The sequence below is a fragment of the Arachis hypogaea genome, chromosome 10 (assembly GCF_003086295.3).
Source record: "Arachis hypogaea cultivar Tifrunner chromosome 10, arahy.Tifrunner.gnm2.J5K5, whole genome shotgun sequence".
Lineage (NCBI taxonomy): Eukaryota > Viridiplantae > Streptophyta > Magnoliopsida > Fabales > Fabaceae > Arachis > Arachis hypogaea.
In genome coordinates, this window is record NC_092045.1 from 81,658,881 (window position 1) to 81,679,511 (window position 20,631).

Genomic DNA, 20,631 nt, shown 5'->3' on the forward strand with positions numbered 1-20,631 from the left:
ACTTAGGCATCGAAATGTCTTTGCAGGTACTACCCCCATCCCATCACACATACAAGTCAGACGGCAGCTCCTAGACGCAAGCCAAGTCAGAAACTGCCTCCTTCTGACGTTTGGGCTAACCTTATAAGTCCAACCCATTAATCTCCGGTTACCCATTGTAACATTAAGTTTTAAGTGTATTCAATTTAAATTAACCATCATAAACTTATTATTATTAAAAGAAGTAGTGCATATTCTATTTTATAATAAATAATAAAAAAGTTGACATAATATTTTTTAAAAAATAGATACAACAAACGAAAATATTTATGTCAACTACTCACCTATATATAACATCAAAGATACAATTTTTAACATTTTGAAATAACTAGTAACAAATAGATAAGACTGATAATAACAATTATTAGCAAAAATCTTATTAATGTGTATGTCCTCTATTCAATTTTTATAAGTAAAAAGAAATTAAAATCACTAATGTATATGAAAAAGATAATAAAAATTAGAAAAAAAAGTTCTAAATGACTCCTAATAATATCTTTAACCATAAGCTGACCCTCAATAAAAATATCTGTCAATCCTAATTGATACTTAACAATAGATCAATTGATTAATGTGCCACATAGAAATATTCTATTATCTTAAGAGAGAGGTCATTAATAAAGAGATTAATAGTAGTCTCTTGTGTAATTAAAAATCAAATATAAAAAAATATTATTTTTAGAAACCTTATAGTCTTTTAAAAAAATTATCCAAAACCAAGATAAATATTCACCCTTAATTTGTGTCTAGTAAAAATTTATTGAATTTAATTTCTTTATTTATTTTTTGTCATAATGACACAAGCAAATAAGCCGCACTACAATTCCAGAAAATGGAAAGAGTATAATTTAATAAAATAATTAAATTTATCTTAATATTTTTAATAAAATTTAATGGTTGTCCTAATATTTGTGCACAATTAAAAAAAACACAATTAATTTGAAAAAGAAAGAGTATATGTTTGACATACTTTAGTAATAAATTAAAATAACTAGTCATTATTAAAATAATTAAACATGTTATAATAAAATAATTAAATTCATCACAGTAAAATAATCAAATATTTTTTAATAGAAAAATGAAATATATAATTTTATTGAATAACTAATTAATCGCTAAACTTTTAAATACATATAAGTATAACATAATTATATTATAATATTGCATCATTTGAGTGGTTATGGACTTCAAATGATTGCAGCTTGTGTTAGTAAGTTTGAGTCGCATAAAGTATTATGTAGTGTTTGTTTTTAAAGATTAAGAACTAAATATTGTGTTTGGTGGTTAGAATTACAAGAAAATCACAATTTTGTTACGTTTTTAAAGTGTAGAGAATAGCTGAAAAAAGTATATTCTTAAAGTGTGACTATATCCTTATGAAATTAAAAAAAAAATAATCCAATATATATTTTTACATGTACTCTAATGCACTCCAAAAATAATAAAAAACATTGACAAAAATATGTAAATATTATTTAAAAAAAATTAATTAATAAAAATTAGTATTATATTAATAGAATTCAAACTAAATTTGGAGAATTTAAACTAAATTAGCCATATCATTCACTTATATCCAATATAGTTATCAAATGCATCCGGATAAATACAATCAATTGAGGTCTAATTTCATATCCCATATCAGTCTGCATTATCCCATTTCATTCAACTGAGCCTGGCGTGCCATCTCCAGTTAGTGTAATCTCGACTTAAGCATAGCCAACGCTCCAACCAGTTCTAATCCAATTGAGGACTCTCAATTTGATAGTTGAAGGCATAAGCAAGAGCTCTCTCCCTCTTCATTGTTGCTTGATGTTGCTTCTTCTCATTATTTAACTGGATTCTGAGCCCTTACTCTTGCCTGAACTCGAAGCAATGCTTGCATGCACTGCATTGTCATCTGCGCTTGCTTGCTCACATTATGTCCCCTTACAAGTGCTTGTAGCCTCACCAATCCCTTCAAAGCACGCAGTGCACGTTGAGCCTACACCATTCAATAACAAGTAAGACAAGAGTTAATTACATGTGTATGATTAAAAAGTGCAACAGTAGAGTGGTTGGCTTATTTATGGATTATGAAGCTGCAAAAGGACATGAATGTCAATAGTCTTACAAGGTATCTTCTATAGTAGGATTGAATCAGCAGCTGCGGCAGTCGCAGTGGCATGATTTCTATCCTTAACCACTGGAGTTGATGTGGTGCTACCCTCAATAGTTGCTTCAAGAGAACTCTCTGCAGGAAAATGCTCAAAAGACACAACCTCTGCTGCTTTCTGCTGCCACTTCTCTTAATTCTCCTTCTGAAAGTGAAAAAATCCCATCATTGATCATCCATCAAATCTTAATTATCAATTATTTGGATCTAAAGAAAATTTTTTAAAGTTTACTTTATTCAATACGTTGAAAACTGATTTCTTAATACTTGAAAAAACCTTTTTGTTTTATGGTGATGGGGATATAACATAGGACGCACATGATGATCAAGGAGAATGATGTGATGGGTTAGGTGGTGTGATAACTAGCCTTAACTGTGTAAGGTAAGATTGTGATGATGCCATTACTTATGCCGCAGACTTTGCTGTCTCTTGGTTGTTGGGTTTTGAAGAAAGGATTCTAATAACTAATTGAAGAAATTTGTGCATTAGTACTTGAAAATCTTGCTTGAAACTTAAATGCTCATTATACAAGTACTTGAAAATCAGAAACCATAGCTACACAAAACACGTTGATCCTGAATCCAAGCACATAAGAAATATGTAGAAATGTAAAATAACTTAAAAAGGGACTCAGGAAGGATGGTAAGAAGGAGAACCTTGATTCCTACAATGTCACCAAGCATTTCATCTGTTGCAGTTATATTATATCCACGTTGTTGGGCCCATGATTTATACATCTGCATAACTATTGTAGCCCAATCCATGCTCTCAATACCCCTGGCCCCAGCCTGAACCTACATTAAATGATAAAACAAGCAGTTTCAACAGATTTTTGTGCAGCAAACTAACACCAAGAGCCATAGTGACATGGCAAATAGTCAGAAAATGGTAGGAAGGGCAAGCAGATTAATTAAGTACCACAGCAGCAACAAAGCAGAATAAGAGGTAGCTAGCAGCGGCAGCGATAAGCTTGTCAATAACTTGTCCAACCTATTCTCCTGACCAAAAAATGAAAAGACCATTTACAAGAGAACCTGACCACAGCTCATCAAAACCATTTACTTAAAGATAACTTGAAAAAGGCAATTTCACCTGACGTTACACTTCAATTTTTCTTTTCATTATTCTATTTCTCTTAGTTTTTTTTTTATCAGAACAGAAACACCCTGATTATTATACTTAGAACTTTCTCCAAATAAAATTTAAAACTATTCTATAAATATTAAAATTCAATTATTAAATAGATCACAATTATTTACATAAACGCATTTCACATACTTCCTACTGGAATAATCAACTATGAAAATAACCAAATTTGTCAGCGAGTAATCAAAGAGTGCTCCAATATTTTCAGCAATTGTAGGCAAAAGAAACAAAAAAAGTTTAAAAAAAATTATACTTTTGAGATTTACAAGAGCTACAACACCTTAGGATCTAACCAGGTCAAGTTACACTTTGAACAACTGCTGTAACTCTAATTACACACACAAATGCAAAAATGCAAAATATAAAAAATTCAAAATGCAAAATCATAAAGAAGCAAAATGAAAAATATTCAAAATTATGCAAAGATTTCAAAACTTCAAAATCAAGGGTTGCATAAAAATGAATTCCATCAGAACTAAGTAGAACCAAAACCAATTCATCAGAAGCATTTACACAAATAGTACAAACGCAATCGTTGAACAAGATATGGGCATTGATTATCTTAGGGACCATTGCATTTAAACTCCAAGAAAACAATAGTTTAGAATCATTTAACAAAATCACAATGAAGCAAAATGCAGATCAACAAACCTTAACAAAAGAGATGCAAAATTAGAAAGCAAATCCGATCGAAGCAAGAACTAGAAACTCAAAAAATCAATAAACCCTAAAGTTCAGAACACCCAAACCCCATCCAAAAATAATCCACAGAACAATAAAAAAAATGAAAACACACCTTCGCTTGCCTGCTTTTACGTGCATTTTTCACTTTATTACTTAATTGGGCTCTATAATTTTCTCACTTCTATTTCTTAGATCTTGTTTTCATTTTGGGTGCATTCTTTATGTTTCTATATTTTCATAATGATTCTTTTACCCCTAATTTATATTTTTAAATTTTTTAGCCTTTTCTTTTGATATCTTTTCATCTTTTCCTCATCTTTCACGTTATTAACATATTCTTAAAAATTCTCAGGCATCATTCTTTTCATATTTACAATTCAATGTTAATAGTATAAGCTTAAACGTAACACTTTCATAAGTCCTTATTTTTGTCCATATACATTCATTGTAGGCATTCAAATATCATTCGAACATCATCAATTACACATTCAAGCATTTAAATTCATCAAGTTTCAATCAACAACATAATTTAGGTTTCTTGACATATAAAAGGCCAATTATGCTAACTTAACACTTACCACAAATCCAAGCTTGTTAAACATCTCTTGGAAGATTTCTAACACTAATTCCTTCCTATATTTCAATCAAAATAATTTTAAGAGTTCGAAAGTCCTTATGACCGTATCATAATGGAAGAGAAAGGAAGAGATTTACTCACCCTTAAAGCTTGAAACTTGTAATTATGGAATCTTTGAAAAGGTGAAATCAAACATGATCTTCACTTTTGATGCACATATTGTAGAATTTTAAATTATGAGAGGGAGGAAAATCTTCTCACCTTTTGAGTTTGAAGGTGGTGTTTCTTTACTCCTTGATGTTCCTAAATATGATTTCCTAAACAAGAAAAATAATAAATGAAACATTCTCCATGGAAGCATATGCTCAAACCTTAATTGAAAGAGAAGAGAAGTCATTCTTCAATTTACCTTAAAGATATTTATATGAAGATAAAGAAGAGGATAAGACAAAGAGATTAATCATAATAGAATTTTGATTTGAGCCTTAAACCTTTCACGGAGTGAGTTTGAAGTTTGATGAACATGGTGGTTTCTCTCTTTCTCTTTCCTTCTTTCTTAATTTTTTATGACGGTAATGATTATAAGAATTTGAGAGAGAAGTGATGATGTATTTTTAGGGAGTGATAATGTTGGAGTTTTAGTCAAAAGTTGAATTTTGGTGATGATTACTAATGATAGTGTTTATTTGATCACATATCTCCACTTTATCGGATTAAATAACTCACTTTCCAGTGTAAATGACACCTGATTCATAATTATCTTATCTCTAAAATATCTTTAAAATATTTTGGTGTAGTTAAACTAATGAGAGAGTATCGATAACTACTTTTTTTTTATTTACCCAAACGGTATCCCCAACTAGACAGGTTAAAGACTAATCCGTCGCGGATCTGAGCTCCATTTAAGGATTTGTCGCTGGCCAATGGGTTGCTGCATGCACAAGGCGGGGTTCGAACTCCCGACACTTGCTTAAGCGGATGAGTGAGTTGACCACTCGAACAACCCAAGTTGGTTATCAATAACAACTTTTACCAGTTAAATTTTAGACTCGGTAATTAGGGGTGGCAAAGCGGGCCGATCCGTCCAATTCGTATGACGGGCCGGCCTACCCTGTTAACTAAAATGGATTCAAAATACTAACTCGTTCTATTTTATGACAAATTGGCGAGTTGACGGGTTAGTCCATTTGACTTTTTTTTGAAAATAAATTTTATTAAAATTAACTAAAAAATAATAATTAAAAATCAAATACAAATAAAAATAGTCAAATTATAATATAATTTTTTTCACTATCTTTTTTTTTAATTTTTAACTTCAATAAAATTGTTCAAAATAATATTTGTCAATAAAACCATCTTCATTTTAAAAAATAAGTCACATAATTTGAGCAAATATACAAAATTATAAAATAAAATAAATAAAGTTAATAACTAAAAGAAGAATAAAAATAAAAACAAAAAAAAAGTGTTTGAAAATTCTATAATTATTAATTTTATAAAAGTAATCACTTTTTTATTTAATAAAAAAATAAAAAATAAAAATTTTTGACCCAGCGACTCGTCCCGTCCCGCCAAAACCCACCAATTTGGCGGTATGGGTTTGGCGAATTTTTTTAATTTGACGGGTTCCAAATCCTAACCTGATCCGTCTTTTTAGCAGGTCGGCCCGACGGGTTCAACCCGTTTTGCCACCCCTATCAGTAATCATATGATCTCAAAAGAGCTACATTTGACTTTTAATGTGCTTATTGAGTAAAAAATAAAATATTATTATTATAGATTTGGCCCAGCTTGTTAATCTGAAGCGCACAGTATCATGCGAATTTTGCAAAATCTAATTACAAAAGGCCTGAAAAGTCATTTTACAAAAAAATTGGGTTGTTACACTCGTTTTGCTATTTTGCTGTTTTAGGTCCTTCATGAGCATACTTAATTGTCGATTTGTTGGGAACATGTCAGATAGCTTTGGATTAAGCGTGTGTGTGTTAACTCTAAATGAGAAATCTTTTACTGTCCAGTCATCATGTCATATGCTATATAGCAATGGGCTTTGCAGTTTGCAGAAGACACTATTTATTTTTCTTGGGTGCCTTTGCATGGGATATGAGGTAGTCATCTTTATTACAATGTTAAACTTAATTAACAGGCACCTTCTTGCCGCTATTTGTCTTCCACATGGTGGTTCTTTTTTAACAACAAAATCAGTTTTTGCTATGTGTTGGTAATAATACAGACGTACGTCTTCTAATATGGCGAATCACATCCTCTTCAGGCTCTAGTTTCTCAACATCAGAGGGTTGATTTGTGACATGCAAAAATGAAAAATAACAAACTTTTTTTTAGCTACCCCTTTTTTTCAGCCACACTTCAAAAGCATCCCCTAAAGTGGTCAATGACCAAGCTTTTATGTAGGTGGTGATTGGTGACATATTTAGTCACGTTTCATACATTACACTTGTAAAACATCAACATAGATATAAATCGATACTTTTTTAAAGTGTGGCTAAATTTTTTTGTTTTAGTTACTCTTTTAAAGCGTTCCTATTTCTTGTAACTATTTTGGGGACATAGAAAAAACATGGCAACAAAATTTTCACAAAAAAATTAGATTTCTCTCTAATTTTTTCTTGAATTTAGTACTTTATCTCACTCAAAAAAAAAGCTCTTCACATTTCTTTACTCAATTCACAGCAAAGAAAGCCTTAACATTCGCATTTTTTACATTCTCAGAAAAGAAAGCCTTAATATTCTCTTTCAACATTAATCAACGTCGCTCCTCTCTCTCTCTCTCTCTCTCTCTCTCTCTCTCTCTCTCTCTCTCTCTCCTAACTTGCCACTGTCTTCCTCCTTGACCCGTCACAGCCCCTCTGTCCAACCCGTCGCACCACCACTGTCCAACCCTCCCTCATCATCGCTTATTCCTTGCGCTGCCATCTCCATCTCTTAACTCGTCGCGTCGTTGTCTCCATTTATGAACTCGTAGTGCCACCGTCTCCTTCTCCATTAGTCATCACCCCGTCAATCGTCGCCCTGTCCTCTCCCTCTTTGAAGTCGTCGCATCGTCGCCTCTCTCTCCCTCACTTATTGTGCCTCTGTTTCCCTCTCTCAACCCTCCTCCTTGCCACACTCACTGTTCAATATAGTGGTACTATGTAAGACCTTAGATTTTTAGAAATTAAATTTATGAGTTAATTAAGATTTATGATTTTATTTTTAAAAAATTATCTTATAAATAGGTAATTAAAGCTAAGATAATTATTGTTGGATTAAATTTAATTTTCAATTATTGCATTATTCCTAATTTTATTAAAAATACCTACTCTAACCCTAATTTCCTATTCCACACACACAAACCCTAATTTTTACCCTAACCTGACCCTAACCCATCACCCAACTGCCATCCATCTCCTTCACCACCCATACCTATGAAAAACAAAGAAAAAAGAGAGAAGGGGAAGCTCGAGGGGGGAAGAAGGAGAAGGAAAGTTAGGGGAAAGGGGGGGTGGGGACGGCACCGGTTGGTGTCACTACCACCGTCGCCGCCATCATGTTGCCATTGGGACATCAGAACAGTAGAGAGAGAGAGAGAGAGAGAGAGAGAGAGAGAGAGAGAGAGAGAGAGAGAGAGAGAGAGAGAGAGAGAGAGAGAGAGAGAGAGAGAGGAAGTAGCGCTGCCGTTCACGCTCGTCACTGTGAGCTTCATCGCCAAGCTTCCATGGCCGTCACCGTTGAGCACGAAGAGGAGGAACTGCCGTCAATGTTCCACGCCGCCATGTCTCACCAAGTCATCACCGTCATGCTCTGTTATCATCATCGAGCTTAGTTGAGGAAGAGAGAGAACGTGACAGGAAAGGAAGGGGGGCTACTTATGTCGCTGTTGTTGTACCTCTTCCACTACTGCTCTCGTCATCGTCACCGTCGATGGAGCTCGTCATCGTTGGAGCCACGATTGTCTCCTTCGGAGCCGTTCCAGGATGGCACTACTGTTGGTAGTTGCCTCTGCTTCTAATTTAAGCACCCTACCAGAGATCTGTTGTCGTTCAGCTCGTTGGAAGACATCACTGGAGCTACCGCTGCTCCATTCTCTCACTTAATTATAAGTTTTTCCTTGTTCTGAACCCCTTATAGTCGCTGTTTTGTTATATTTTACTGAGGTTTCCGTGATGTTAATATCTCAGGGTTGAGTTATTGTGAGTATATGCTCTGTTTTTTACTGTCGCAACATTATGCTGGAACATCCGTGGATGTTGCGACTGCCGCTGCTATGAACTAAAAGGAGTTTGTCGCGTAGTTGAGTTGTGATTGAGATAGGGGATTTTTCTCAAACCCAGTTTATTTCCAAGAATTGTTATAAATCGACATCGATATGAAAATATATTTATGTAATTATGTGAGTCTTATAGATTAAACCGAGTTGTTCAGGATGAATGCGATTGTTTACCTGATTGAATTATTGATTGATTGATATTGGAAATTTTGATTTTAAGTGATTATGTTGAGTTGGTTGTTGTTGAAGATGTTGGGGTGATGAGCGGATATTTTATACGCTTTTTGACATTATTTTCATATAGTTTTTACTATGTTTTATTTAAGTTTTATTAAGTTTTCATAGGTTTTAGTGAAAAATTCATATTTTTGGATTCTACTTTGAGTTTGTGTGTTTTATGGTGATTTCAGGTATTTTCTGGCTGAAATTGAGGAGCTTGAGCAAAAGTCTAATTCAGAGACCGAGAAAGCAATGCAGATGTTGTCAGGATCTGACCTCCATGCACTAAAAAGAGCTTTTCTCGAGTTACAGAAGTCCAAATGATGTGCTCTTAACGGATATGGAAAGCTAACATCAAGGGCTTTTCAGAAATATATAATAGTCCATATTTTGTATGGAAATGAAGGCCCAAAACTGGTGTTCAATGCCAACCATCTGCCCCTTTCCTGGCGTTCAATGCCCACAAGGGGATGGCTGGTGTCCAACGCCCAAAAGGGGGTTCCTAGCCAGCGTTCAACATTCCTAAGGGACCCTAGCTCGTGGGAGACACTCAAGCTCAACCCAAACACTCACCAAGTGGGCCCTAGAAGTGGATTTTCTCACTAAAAGACTATCTTACCCTTCTTATGTAATCCTTAGTCATTAGATTAGTATATATATGAGAAGATAACCATTGTTTATTTTCTTCTCTCCCTCATTCGAATTCCTCATTACTATTATGTACAATATGAGTCACTAACCTCCTAAGTTAGGGTTAGGAGCTCTGCTGAGTTTCATGGATTAATATTATTACTGTTCTACTTTCAATACAATTTTGATTCCATTCTCTTATGCATTCTCGTTTTTCATCTCATGAGTGAGGGTGACCCATGACAATCACCCTTGTTCTACTTAGGTTCCGTGCGATTCCTGACCTGGATAGCATTGAATTAAAGCTAGAGATTGCATTGTGGATTCGTATAGAGCATCTGAGCAACTTTGGATATGTGACATATAATCCTGTTGTCTATGGGTACGTGAGGTCTTTGTGGTGCTAAGGCTAGAGTCAGAGAAGCAACCCTCTCTGATCCGGAAGATCTGCCTTATCTGTGGCACCTTGAGTAGGATCGCAAAGGGGAATGGCTTGCTTAGAGCTTCATCTTCTGCTACAGTGAGAAAACTAGAGGTGGCTTGATGAGAGGTGTTCATACCCTGGGTCGAGGTGTCCGACCCGGGATGTTCGACAGACAAAGCGACCGACCTCTTCAGGTCAGGACAACCCGACCTCTTCCCAAAGAGCTCGGTCAAGTCCCCAGGAAAGCCCAGAGAAGGGCCCAAATAGAGGAACACGCCTCAAATCCTAAGGCGGCCCAAGCCTACAGAGAGAAGGGCGGTTCCCTTGAAGATAAGATGACCTCACTTAAAGATAAAATAAAGATAAGATAAGATAACTAACTTATCTTATCCACAGAAGGCCACATCTCATCATTATAAATACACTGGAGCACCCAGGTATAACTGATACTCTGATTCTACTCAATACCTGTTTAATACCCTTGCTAACTTAAGCATCGGAGTCCCTTGCAGGTACCCCCCACCCTCCGGGGATGAAGGATCAGTAGCACTTTCAATCCCACAAGTCGGACACACCAACTCCGGCCGCTATACACCTGCCGGACACGTCGGCTCCAACCAACACAAAAGATCTCGACCGAGATCGACCTATAATTTCAGGTAACCCTCGGAACAAGAGGACATGAGTCACTTCAACATGGTGGATTGCTGTAGTAGCAGAGGTTAACTTGATGAGAGGACATGAGTTAATCACTTATGGTTGCCATTGAATAAATCAGAAAGCTATTGGGATAGATAGTAAGAAAAGTTAATTTGGAAAGACAAAGCATCTCCGAAGCCTTAACTATTCGACCATCACTGGTTTTACAAATCAATCTGGTATTTCTGTCTTTATTTATCTTATGCATTTTCCAACAACATTCATCTTTTCAATCTTCCTAACTAAGATCTACATGGTGTTAATTTTATAAAAACTAGGGGCTTTGTTTTTAAACTTTATTTGGTTAATTTTGATTTAAGAATTATGCCTCGAGAACTTTTTAGTGAATTTAAAAGCAATTGAATTTGAGTGAAGAATTTTCTTTTTGTGATGCTTTAGAGAAGTTAAAGTATTCGAATTTGATTTAGCAAAAGGGATTGATTTCTAAGTCTTTTGGAAAAGTTTTAAACTTAATAATGAAATTAAAATCGATTTTGGAGAACTTGGTTAAATTGAAAGTGAATTTATTTGATTGATTCTAATTAACGAGTTACTGTTTTAGGATTTTAATAAATTTAAAGTAATGAGATTGATTATTCAAGGTTAAACAAGAATGAGTTCTACGATTTTGTTAATTTAATAATTTGGTTTATGATTTAACTCATTTGATTTTAAGATAACGGTTGAAGACCATGGGAATAATTTAAATTGAAATTGAGGATTATGGAAGTTTGGCTTGATAGCTTACAAAGTGATTAATCAAAGAATGATATTTGAGATTAAGATTATGTTAATGATGAATTTGATAATGAAAATGATTATATTTGATGTTGAGGGGTAGATATGATAAATTTAATGAGTCATTTTTCGATAAAGACTTGATTTGTGAGATGATGAGCGAATAATTTTATACGCTTTTTGGCATTGTTTTTAGGTAGTTTTTAGTAAGATCTAGCTAATTTTAGGGATGTTTTTATTAGTTTTTATGTAAAATTCACATTTCTGGACTTTACTATGAGTTTGTGTGTTTTTCTGTGATTTCAGGTATTTTCTGGCTAAAATTGAGGGACTTGAGCAAAAATCTGATACGAGGCTGAAAAAGGACTACAGATGCTGTTGGATTCTGACCTCCCTGCACTCGAAATAGATTTTCTAGAGCTATAGAACTCCAAATGGCGCACTTTTAATTGCGTTGAAAAGTAGACATCCAGGGCTTTCCAACAATAAATAATAGTTTATACTTTATTCGAGCTTAGACGATGCAAACTGGCGTTCAATGCCAGTTCCATGCTGCATTCTGGAGTAAAACGCCAGAAACACGTCACAAACCAGAGTTAAACGCCAAAAACACGTTACAACTTGGCATTTAACCCCAATAAAAACCTCTGCACATGAAAAGCTCAAGCTCAGTCCAAGCACACACCAAAGTGGGCCCCGGAAGTGGATTTCTGCACTAAGAATTATTTCTGTAAACCCTAGTAACTAGTTTAGTATAAATAGAACTTTTTACTATTGTATTGGAGTCTTCTTTTTGACCAGGTCTTTTTCCCTATTTTTGAATTCATATGACATTTGGGGAGGCTGGCCATTCGGCCATGCCTATACCTTGTACTTATGTGTTTTCAACGGTGGAGTTTCTACACACCATAGATTAAAAGTGTGGAGCTCTGCTGTTCCTCGAGTATTAATGCATTTACTATTATTCTCCTATTCAATTCAAGCTTATTCTTATTCTAAGATATTCGCTGCACTTCAACAAGATGAATGTGATAATCCGTGACACTCATCATCATTCTCACCTATGAACGCGTGCATGACAACCACTTCCGTTCTACCTTAGATCGAGCACATATCTCTTAATCTCCATTCCGAAAGATCGGAGTCTTCGTGGTATAAGCTACAATTATTGGCAGCCATTCCTAAGATCTGGAAAGTCTAAACCTTGTTTGTGGTATTCCGAGTAGGATCTGAGATGGGATGACTGTGACGAGCTTCAAACTCGCAAGTGTTGGGCGTAGTCACAGACGCAAAAGGATCAATGGATCCTATTCCAACATGATCGAGAACCGACAGATGATTAACCGTGCTGTGACAGCTCATTTGGACCATTTTCATTGAGAGGATGGAAAGTAGCCATTGACAACAGTGACGCCCTACATACAACTTGCCATAGAAAGGAGTAAGCATGATTGGATGAAGGCAGTAGGAAAGCAGAGATTCAGAAGGGACAAAGCATCTCCATACACTTATCTGAAATCCCCACCAATGATTTACATAAGTATCTCTATCTCTATTTTATGCTTTATTTATCTTTATATTCGAAAACCATCATAACCATTAGAATCCGCCTGACTGAGATTTACAAGATGACCATAGCTTGCTTCATACCAACAATCTCCGTGGGATCGACCCTTACTCACGTAAGGTTTATTACTTGGACGACCCAGTGCACTTGTTGGTTAGTTGTGCGAAGTTGTGAAAAAGAGTGATACTAAAATGTGCGTACCAAGTTGTTGGCGCCATGAGATCACAATTTCGTGCACCAAGTTTATGGCGCCATTGCCGGGGATTGTTTGAGTTTGGACAACTGACAGTTCATCTTGTTGCTCAGATTAGGTAATTTTCTTTTCAAAAAATTTTCAAAAATCTTTCAAATTTTTTTATTTGTTTTCATTTTTCGAAAAAGAAATTTTCGAAAAATCCAAAAAAATAATAAAATAAAAAAATCAAAAAAATATTTTTTGTGTTTTTTGTTTGAGTCTTGAGTCAAGTTTTAAGTTTGGTATCAATTGCATGTTTTTAAAAATTTGTGCATTTTTCTAAAACTCATGCATGGTATTCTTCATGATCTTCAAGTTGTTCTTGGTAAGTCTTCTTGTTTGATCTTCATATTTTCTTGTTTTGTGTCTTTTGTTGTTTTTCATATGCATTTTTGAATTCATAGTGTCTAAACATGAAAAATTTCTAAGTTGGGTATCTTGTATGTTTTTCTTTTCTTGAAAATTTTTCAAAAATAAGTTCTTGATGTTCATCATGATCTTCAAAGTGTTCTTGGTGTTCATCTTGACATTCATAGTGTTCTTGCATGCATCATTGGTTTTGATCCAAAATTTTCATGGTTTGGGTCATATTTGTGTTTTTCTCTCTCCTCATAAAAAATTCAAAAATAAAAAAATATTTTTCCTTATTTTACTCATAAATTTCGAAATCTTTTGGTTGACTTAGTCAAAAATTTTTAAAATGAGTTGTTTCTTGTTAGTTAAGTCAAGATTTCAATTTTAAAAATCCTATCTTTTCAAAATCTTTTTCAAAAATCAAATCTTTTTCATTTTTCTTTTATATTTTTGAAAATATTTTTAAAATTGATTTTCAAAATCTCTTTCTTAATTTTATTTCATAATTTTCGAAAACTTTACTAACAATTAATGTGATTGATTCAAAAATTTGAAGTTTGTTACTTTCTTGTTAAGAAAGGTTCAATCTTTAAATTCTAGAATCATATCTTTTAGTTTCTTGTTAGTCAAGTAATCAATTTTAATTTTAAAAATCAAATCTTTTTAATTTCCTTTTCAAAACTTTTTCAAAATAAATTTCAATCATATCTTTTCAAACATATCTTTTTCAAATCATATCTTTTTCAAAATCTTTTCTAACTTCTTACCTTTTCAAAATTGATTTTCAAAACTTTTTCAACTAACTAATTGGCTTTTTTTTTGTTTCTTATCTTTTTCAAAACTACCTAACTACTTTTCTCTCTCTAATTTTCGAAAATTCCTCACTCTTTTCAAAATTCTTTTTTTATTAACTAATTATTTCAAATTTTAATTTTAATATTATTTCTTCTCTTAATTTTCAATAATCACTAACCATTTTTCAAAAACAATTTTTGAATTTCTCTCTCTCTCATCTTCTTCTATTTATTTATTTAATTACTGACACTCTTCTCTTTATCTTAAAAATTCGAACCCCCTCTTCTTCTCTGTGTTCAAATTTTTCTCTTCTCCTTCTTCTATTCTTTTTCTTCTACTCACATAAAGGAATCTCTATACTGTGACATAGAGGATTCCTCTTCTTTTCCGTTCTCTTCTTTTTCATATGAGCAGGGGCAAGGACAAGGACATTCTAAATGAAGCAGATCCTGAACCTGAAAGGACTCTGAAGAAGAAGCTAAGAGAAGCTAAAGCACAACAATTCAGAGAAAACCTTACAGAGAATCTAGAAAAAGAGGGAGACATGGCCGAACCCAATAATAATGCAAGGAAGATGCTTGGTGATTATACTACACCTACTTCCAATTTTTATGGAAGAAGCATCTCAATCCCTGCCATTGGAGCAAACAATTTTGAGCTGAAGCCTCAACTAGTTTCTCTAATGCAACAGAACTACAAGTTTCATGGACTTCCATCAGAAGATCCCTATCAGTTTTTAACTGAGTTCTTGCAGATCTGTGATACTCTTACGACTAATGGAGTAGATCATGAAGTATACAGGCTCATGCTTTTCCCTTTTGCTATAAGAGACAGGGCTAGAACATAGTTGGACTCACAACCTAAAGATAGCTTGGACTCTTGGGATAAGCTGGTCACGGCCTTCTTGGCCAAGTTCTTTCCTCCTCAAAAGCTGAGCAAGCTTAGAGTGGATGTTCAGACCTTCAAGCAAAAAGATGGTGAATCCCTCTATAAAGCTTGGGAAAGATACAAGCAGTTGACCAAGTGTCATTCTGACATGCTTTCAGAGTGGACCATTCTGGATATATTCTATGATGGTCTATCTGAGTTCTCTAAGATGTCACTGGACCATTCTACAGGTGGATCCATTCACCTAAAGAAAACGCCTGCAGAAGCTCAAGAACTCATTGACATGGTTGCAAATAACCAATTCATGTACACCTCTGAGAGGAATCCTGTGAGTAATGGAACGCCTTAGAGGAAGGGAGTTCTTGAAATTGATGTTCTGAATGCCATATTAGCTCAGAAAAAAATGTTGACTCAGCAAATCAACATGATATCTCAGAGTATGAATGGATGGCAAAATGCATCCAACAGTACTAAAGAAGCATCTTCTGAAGAAGAAGCTTATGATCCTGAGAACCCTGCAATGGCAGAGGTGAATTACATGGGTGAAGCCTATGGAAACACCTATAATCCCTCTTGGATAAATCATTCAAATTTCTCATGGAAGGATCAACAAAAGCCCCAATAAGGCTTTAATAATGGTGGAAGAAACAGGCTTAGCAATAGCAAGCCTTTTCCATCATCTTCTCAGCAACAGATAGAGAATTCTGAGCAGAGCCCCTCTAGCTTAGCAAATATAGTCTCTGATCTATCTAAGGCCACTTTAAGTTTCATGAGTGAAACAAGGTCCTCTATTAGAAATTTGGAGGCACAAGTGGGTCAGCTGAGTAAGAAAATCACTGAAACTCCTCCTACTACTCTCCCAAGCAATACAGAAGAGAATCCAAAAAGAGAGTGCAAGGCCATTGATATTATCAAAATGGCCGAACCCAAGGAGGAAGGGGAGGATGTGAATCCCAATGAGGAAGACCTCATGGGACGTCCTCCAAACAGAAAGGAGTTCCCTATTGAAGACCTAAAGGAATTTGAGGCTCATATATAGACTATAGAGATTCCATTAAACTTTCTTCTGCCATTCATGAGCTCTGAGAACTATTCTTCCTCTAAAGAGGATGAGGATGTAACTAAAGAGCAAGTTGCTCAATATATAGGGGCCATTATGAAGCTGAATGCCAAGTTGTTTGGTAATGAGACTTGGAAATGTGAACCTCCCTTGCTCATTAGTGAACTAGATACATGGGTTTAGCAAACTCTACCTCAAAAGAAACAAGATCCTGGTAAATTCTTAATATCATGTACCATAGGCACCATGACCTTTGAGAAGGCTCTATGTGACCTGGGGTCAGGTATAAATCTTATGCCACTCTCTGTAATGGAGAAGCTGAGGATCTTTGAGGTACAAGCTGCAAGAATCTCATTAGAGATGGTAGACAACTCAATAAAACAAGCTTATGGATTGGTGATGAGCGGATAATTTGTACGCTTTTTGGCATTGTTTTTAGTATGTTTTTAGTATAATCTAGTTAGTTTTTAGTATATTTTTATTAGTTTTTAGTTAAAATTCACTTTTCTGGACTTTACTATGAGTTTGTGTGTTTTTCTGTGATTTCAGGTATTTTCTGGCTGAAATTGAGGGACCTGAGCAAAAATCTGATTCAGAGACTGAAAAGGACTGCAGATGCTGTTGGATTCTGACCTTCCTGCACTCGAAGTGGATTTTATAGAGCTACAAAAGCCCAATTGGCGCGCTCTCAACGGCGTTGGAAAGTAGACATCCTGGGCTTTCCAGCAATATATGATAGTCCATACTTTGCCCAATATTTGATGGCCCAAACCGGCGTTCAAAGTCACCCTCAGAAATTCCAGCGTTAAACGCCGGAACTAGCACCAAAATGGGAGTTAAACGCCCAAACTGGCATAAAAGCTGGCGTTTAACTCCAAGAAGAGTCTCTACACAAAAATGCTTCATTGCTCAGCCCAAGCACACACCAAGTGGGCCCGGAAGTGGATTTTTATGTCATTTACTCATCTCTGTACACCCTAGGCTACTAGTTTTCTATAAGTAGGACATTATACTATTGTATTTTCATCTTGGTTCTTCTGGTTCCCTCTCTGGGGCCGAAACCAATGATCACTCTTGTTCTTATGTATTTTCAACGGTGGAGTTTCTACACACCATAGATTAAGGTGTGGAGCTCTGCTGTACCTCGAGTATTAATGCAATTACTATTATTCTTCTATTCAATTCCGCTTGTTCTTGTTCTAAGATATCACTTGTTCTTCAACTTGATGAATGTGATGATCCGTGACACTCATCATCATTCTCACCTATGAACGTGTGACTGACAACCACCTCCGTTCTACCTTCGATTGGGTGGATATCTCTTGGATTCTTGATACACGATGCATGGTTGATCGCCTGACAAACGAGTGCTCGCCTGACAAACGAGCCAGCCATTCTGTGAGATCAGAGTCTTCGTGGTATAGGCTAGAACTGATGGCGGCATTCAAGAGAATCCGGAAGGTCTAACCTTGTCTGTGGTATTCTGAGTAGGATTCAATGATTGAATGACTGTGACGTGCTTCAAACTCCTGAGGGCGGGGCGTTAGTGACAGACGCAAAAGAATCACTGGATTCTATTCCGGCCTGATTGAGAACCGACAGATGGATAGCCGTGCCGTGACAGGGTGCGTTGAACATTTCCACTGAGAGGATGGGAGGTAGCCACTGACAACGGTGAAACCCTTGCTTAAGCTTGCCATGGAAAGGAGTAAGAAGGATTGGATGAAGACAGTAGGAAAGCAGAGAGACGGAAGGGAAGGCATCTTCATACGCTTATCTGACGTTCCTACCAATGAATTACATAAGTATCTCTATCTTTATCTTTATGTTTTATGCGTTTATCACCATACCCATTTGAGTTTGCCTGACTAAGATTTACAAGGTGACCATAGCTTGCTTCATACCAACAATCTCTGTGGGATCGACCCTTACTCGCGTAAGGTTTATTACTTGGACGACCCAGTACACTTGCTGGTTAGTTGTGCAAAGTTGTGTTTATGCCATGGTATTGAACACCAAGTTTTTGGTTTCATCACCAGGGATTATTTGAGTTTTGAAAAGTATTGATCACAATTTCGTGCACCAATTGGTAAAGGATGTGTTGGTAAAGGTTAAAGGCCTTTACATCCCTGCTGATTTCATAATTTTAGACACTGGGAAGAATGAGAATGAATCCATCATTATTGGAAGACCCTTCCTAGCCATAGCAAAAGCTGTGATTGATGTTGACAGAGGTGAACTAGTCCTTCAATTGAATGGGGACTACTGATGAGCGGATAATTTGTACGCTTTTTGGCATTGTTTTTAGTATGTTTTTAGTATGATCTAGTTAGTTTTTAGTATATTTTTATTAGTTTTTAGTTAAAATTCACTTTTCTGGACTTTACTATGAGTTTGTGTGTTTTTCTGTGATTTCAGGTATTTTCTGGCTGAAATTGAGGGACCTGAGCAAAAATCTGATTCAGAGACTGAAAAGGACTGCAGATGCTGTTGGATTCTGACCTCCCTGCACTCGAAGTGGCTTTTCTGGAGCTACAGAAGCCCAATTCGCGCTCTCAACGGCGTTGGAAAGTAGACATCTTGGGCTTTCCAGCAATATATGATAGTCCATACTTTGCCCAAGATTTGATGGCCCAAACCGGCGTTCAAAGTAACCTTCAGAATTCCCAGCGTTAAACGCCGGAACTGGCACCAAAGTGGGAGTTAAACGCCCAAACTGGCATAAAAGCTGGCGTTTAACTCCAAGAAGAGTCTCTACACGAAAATGCTTCATTGCTCAGCCCAAGCACACACCAAGTGGGACCGGAAGTGGATTTTTATGTCATTTACTCATCTCTGTAAACCTTAGGCTACTAGTTCTCTATAAGTAGGACCTTTTACTTTTGTATTGGGAGCTTTTGATCATGTTTTTATGATTGAACCCTCTTTGGGAGGCTGGCCATTCGGCCATGCCTAGACCTTGTTCTTATGTATTTTCAACGGTGGAGTTTCTACACACCATAGATTAAGGTGTGGAGCTCTGCTGTACCTCGAGTATTAATGCAATTACTATTGTTCTTCTATTCAATTCTGCTTGTTCTTGTTCTAAGATACCACTTGTTCTTCAACTTGATGAATGTGATGATCTGTGACACTCATCATCATTCTCACCTATGAACATATGCCTGACAACCACCTCCGTTCTACCTTAGATTGGGTGGATATCTCTTGGATTCCTGATACACGATGCATGGTTGATCGCCTGACAACCGAGTGCTCGCTTGACAACCGGGCCAGCCATTCCGTGAGATCAGAGTCTTCGTGGTATAGGCTAGAACTGATGGCGGCATTCAAGAGAATCCGGAAGGTCTAACCTTGTCTGTGGTATTCTGAGTAGGATTCAATGATTGAATGACTGTGACGAGCTTCAAACTCCTGAGGGCGGGGCGTTAGTGACAGACGCAAAAGAATCACTGGATTCTATTCTGGCCTGATTGAGAACCGATAGATGGATAGCCGTGTCGTGACAGGGTGCGTTGAACATTTCCACTGAGAGGATGGGAGGTAGCCACTGACAACGGTGAAACCCTTGCATAAGCTTGCCATGGAAAGGAGTGAGAAGGATTGGATGAAGATAGTAGGAAAGCAGAGAGACGGAAGGGACACAGCATCTTCATGCGCTTATCTGAAATTCCCACCAATGAATTACATAAGTATCTCTATCTTTATCTTTATGTTTTATTCATATATCACCCATATCCATTTGAGTTTGCCTGACTGAGATTTACAAGGTGACCATAGCTTGCTTCATACCAACAATCTCTGTGGGATCGACCCTTACTCGCGTAAGGTTTATTACTTGGACGACCCAGTACACTTGCTGGTTAGTTGTGCGAAGTTGTGTTTATGCCATGGTATTGAACACCAAGTTTTTGGATTCATTACCGGGGATTATTTGAGTTGTGAAAAGTATTGTTCACAATTTCGCGCTATCAACTACCTTGTGTTTAAATCTCAAGGTTATCCTTCTGTAAACATGGAAAAGATGCACGATAAGCTTCTCTCAATACAAAGTCAAACAAAGCCCCCACAATCAAACTCTAAGTTTGGTGTTGGGAGGCTACAACCAAACTTTAAGTTTGGTGTTGAACCCCCATATTCAAACTCTAACTTTGGT

General features: G+C 36.0%; 1 long non-coding RNA gene across 12 annotated transcripts; it reads right to left on the minus strand.

Moving 5' to 3' along the window:
- Positions 1–1,490: 1,490 nt before the first annotated feature.
- Positions 1,491–5,287, minus strand: LOC112715797 (uncharacterized). Of its 12 annotated transcripts, XR_011866681.1 has the most exons (8): positions 5,009–5,264; positions 4,861–4,916; positions 4,741–4,771; positions 4,601–4,655; positions 3,111–3,190; positions 2,849–2,986; positions 2,150–2,336; positions 1,491–2,020 (listed from the first exon to the last, which is right to left on the minus strand). It is a non-coding gene; the product is annotated as an uncharacterized lncRNA (long non-coding RNA). The 12 variants fall into 12 exon arrangements; XR_011866680.1 differs by having other exon boundaries at positions 3,111–4,655; positions 5,009–5,270; XR_003159989.3 differs by having other exon boundaries at positions 4,741–4,916; positions 5,009–5,266.
- Positions 5,288–20,631: the final 15,344 nt, after the last annotated feature.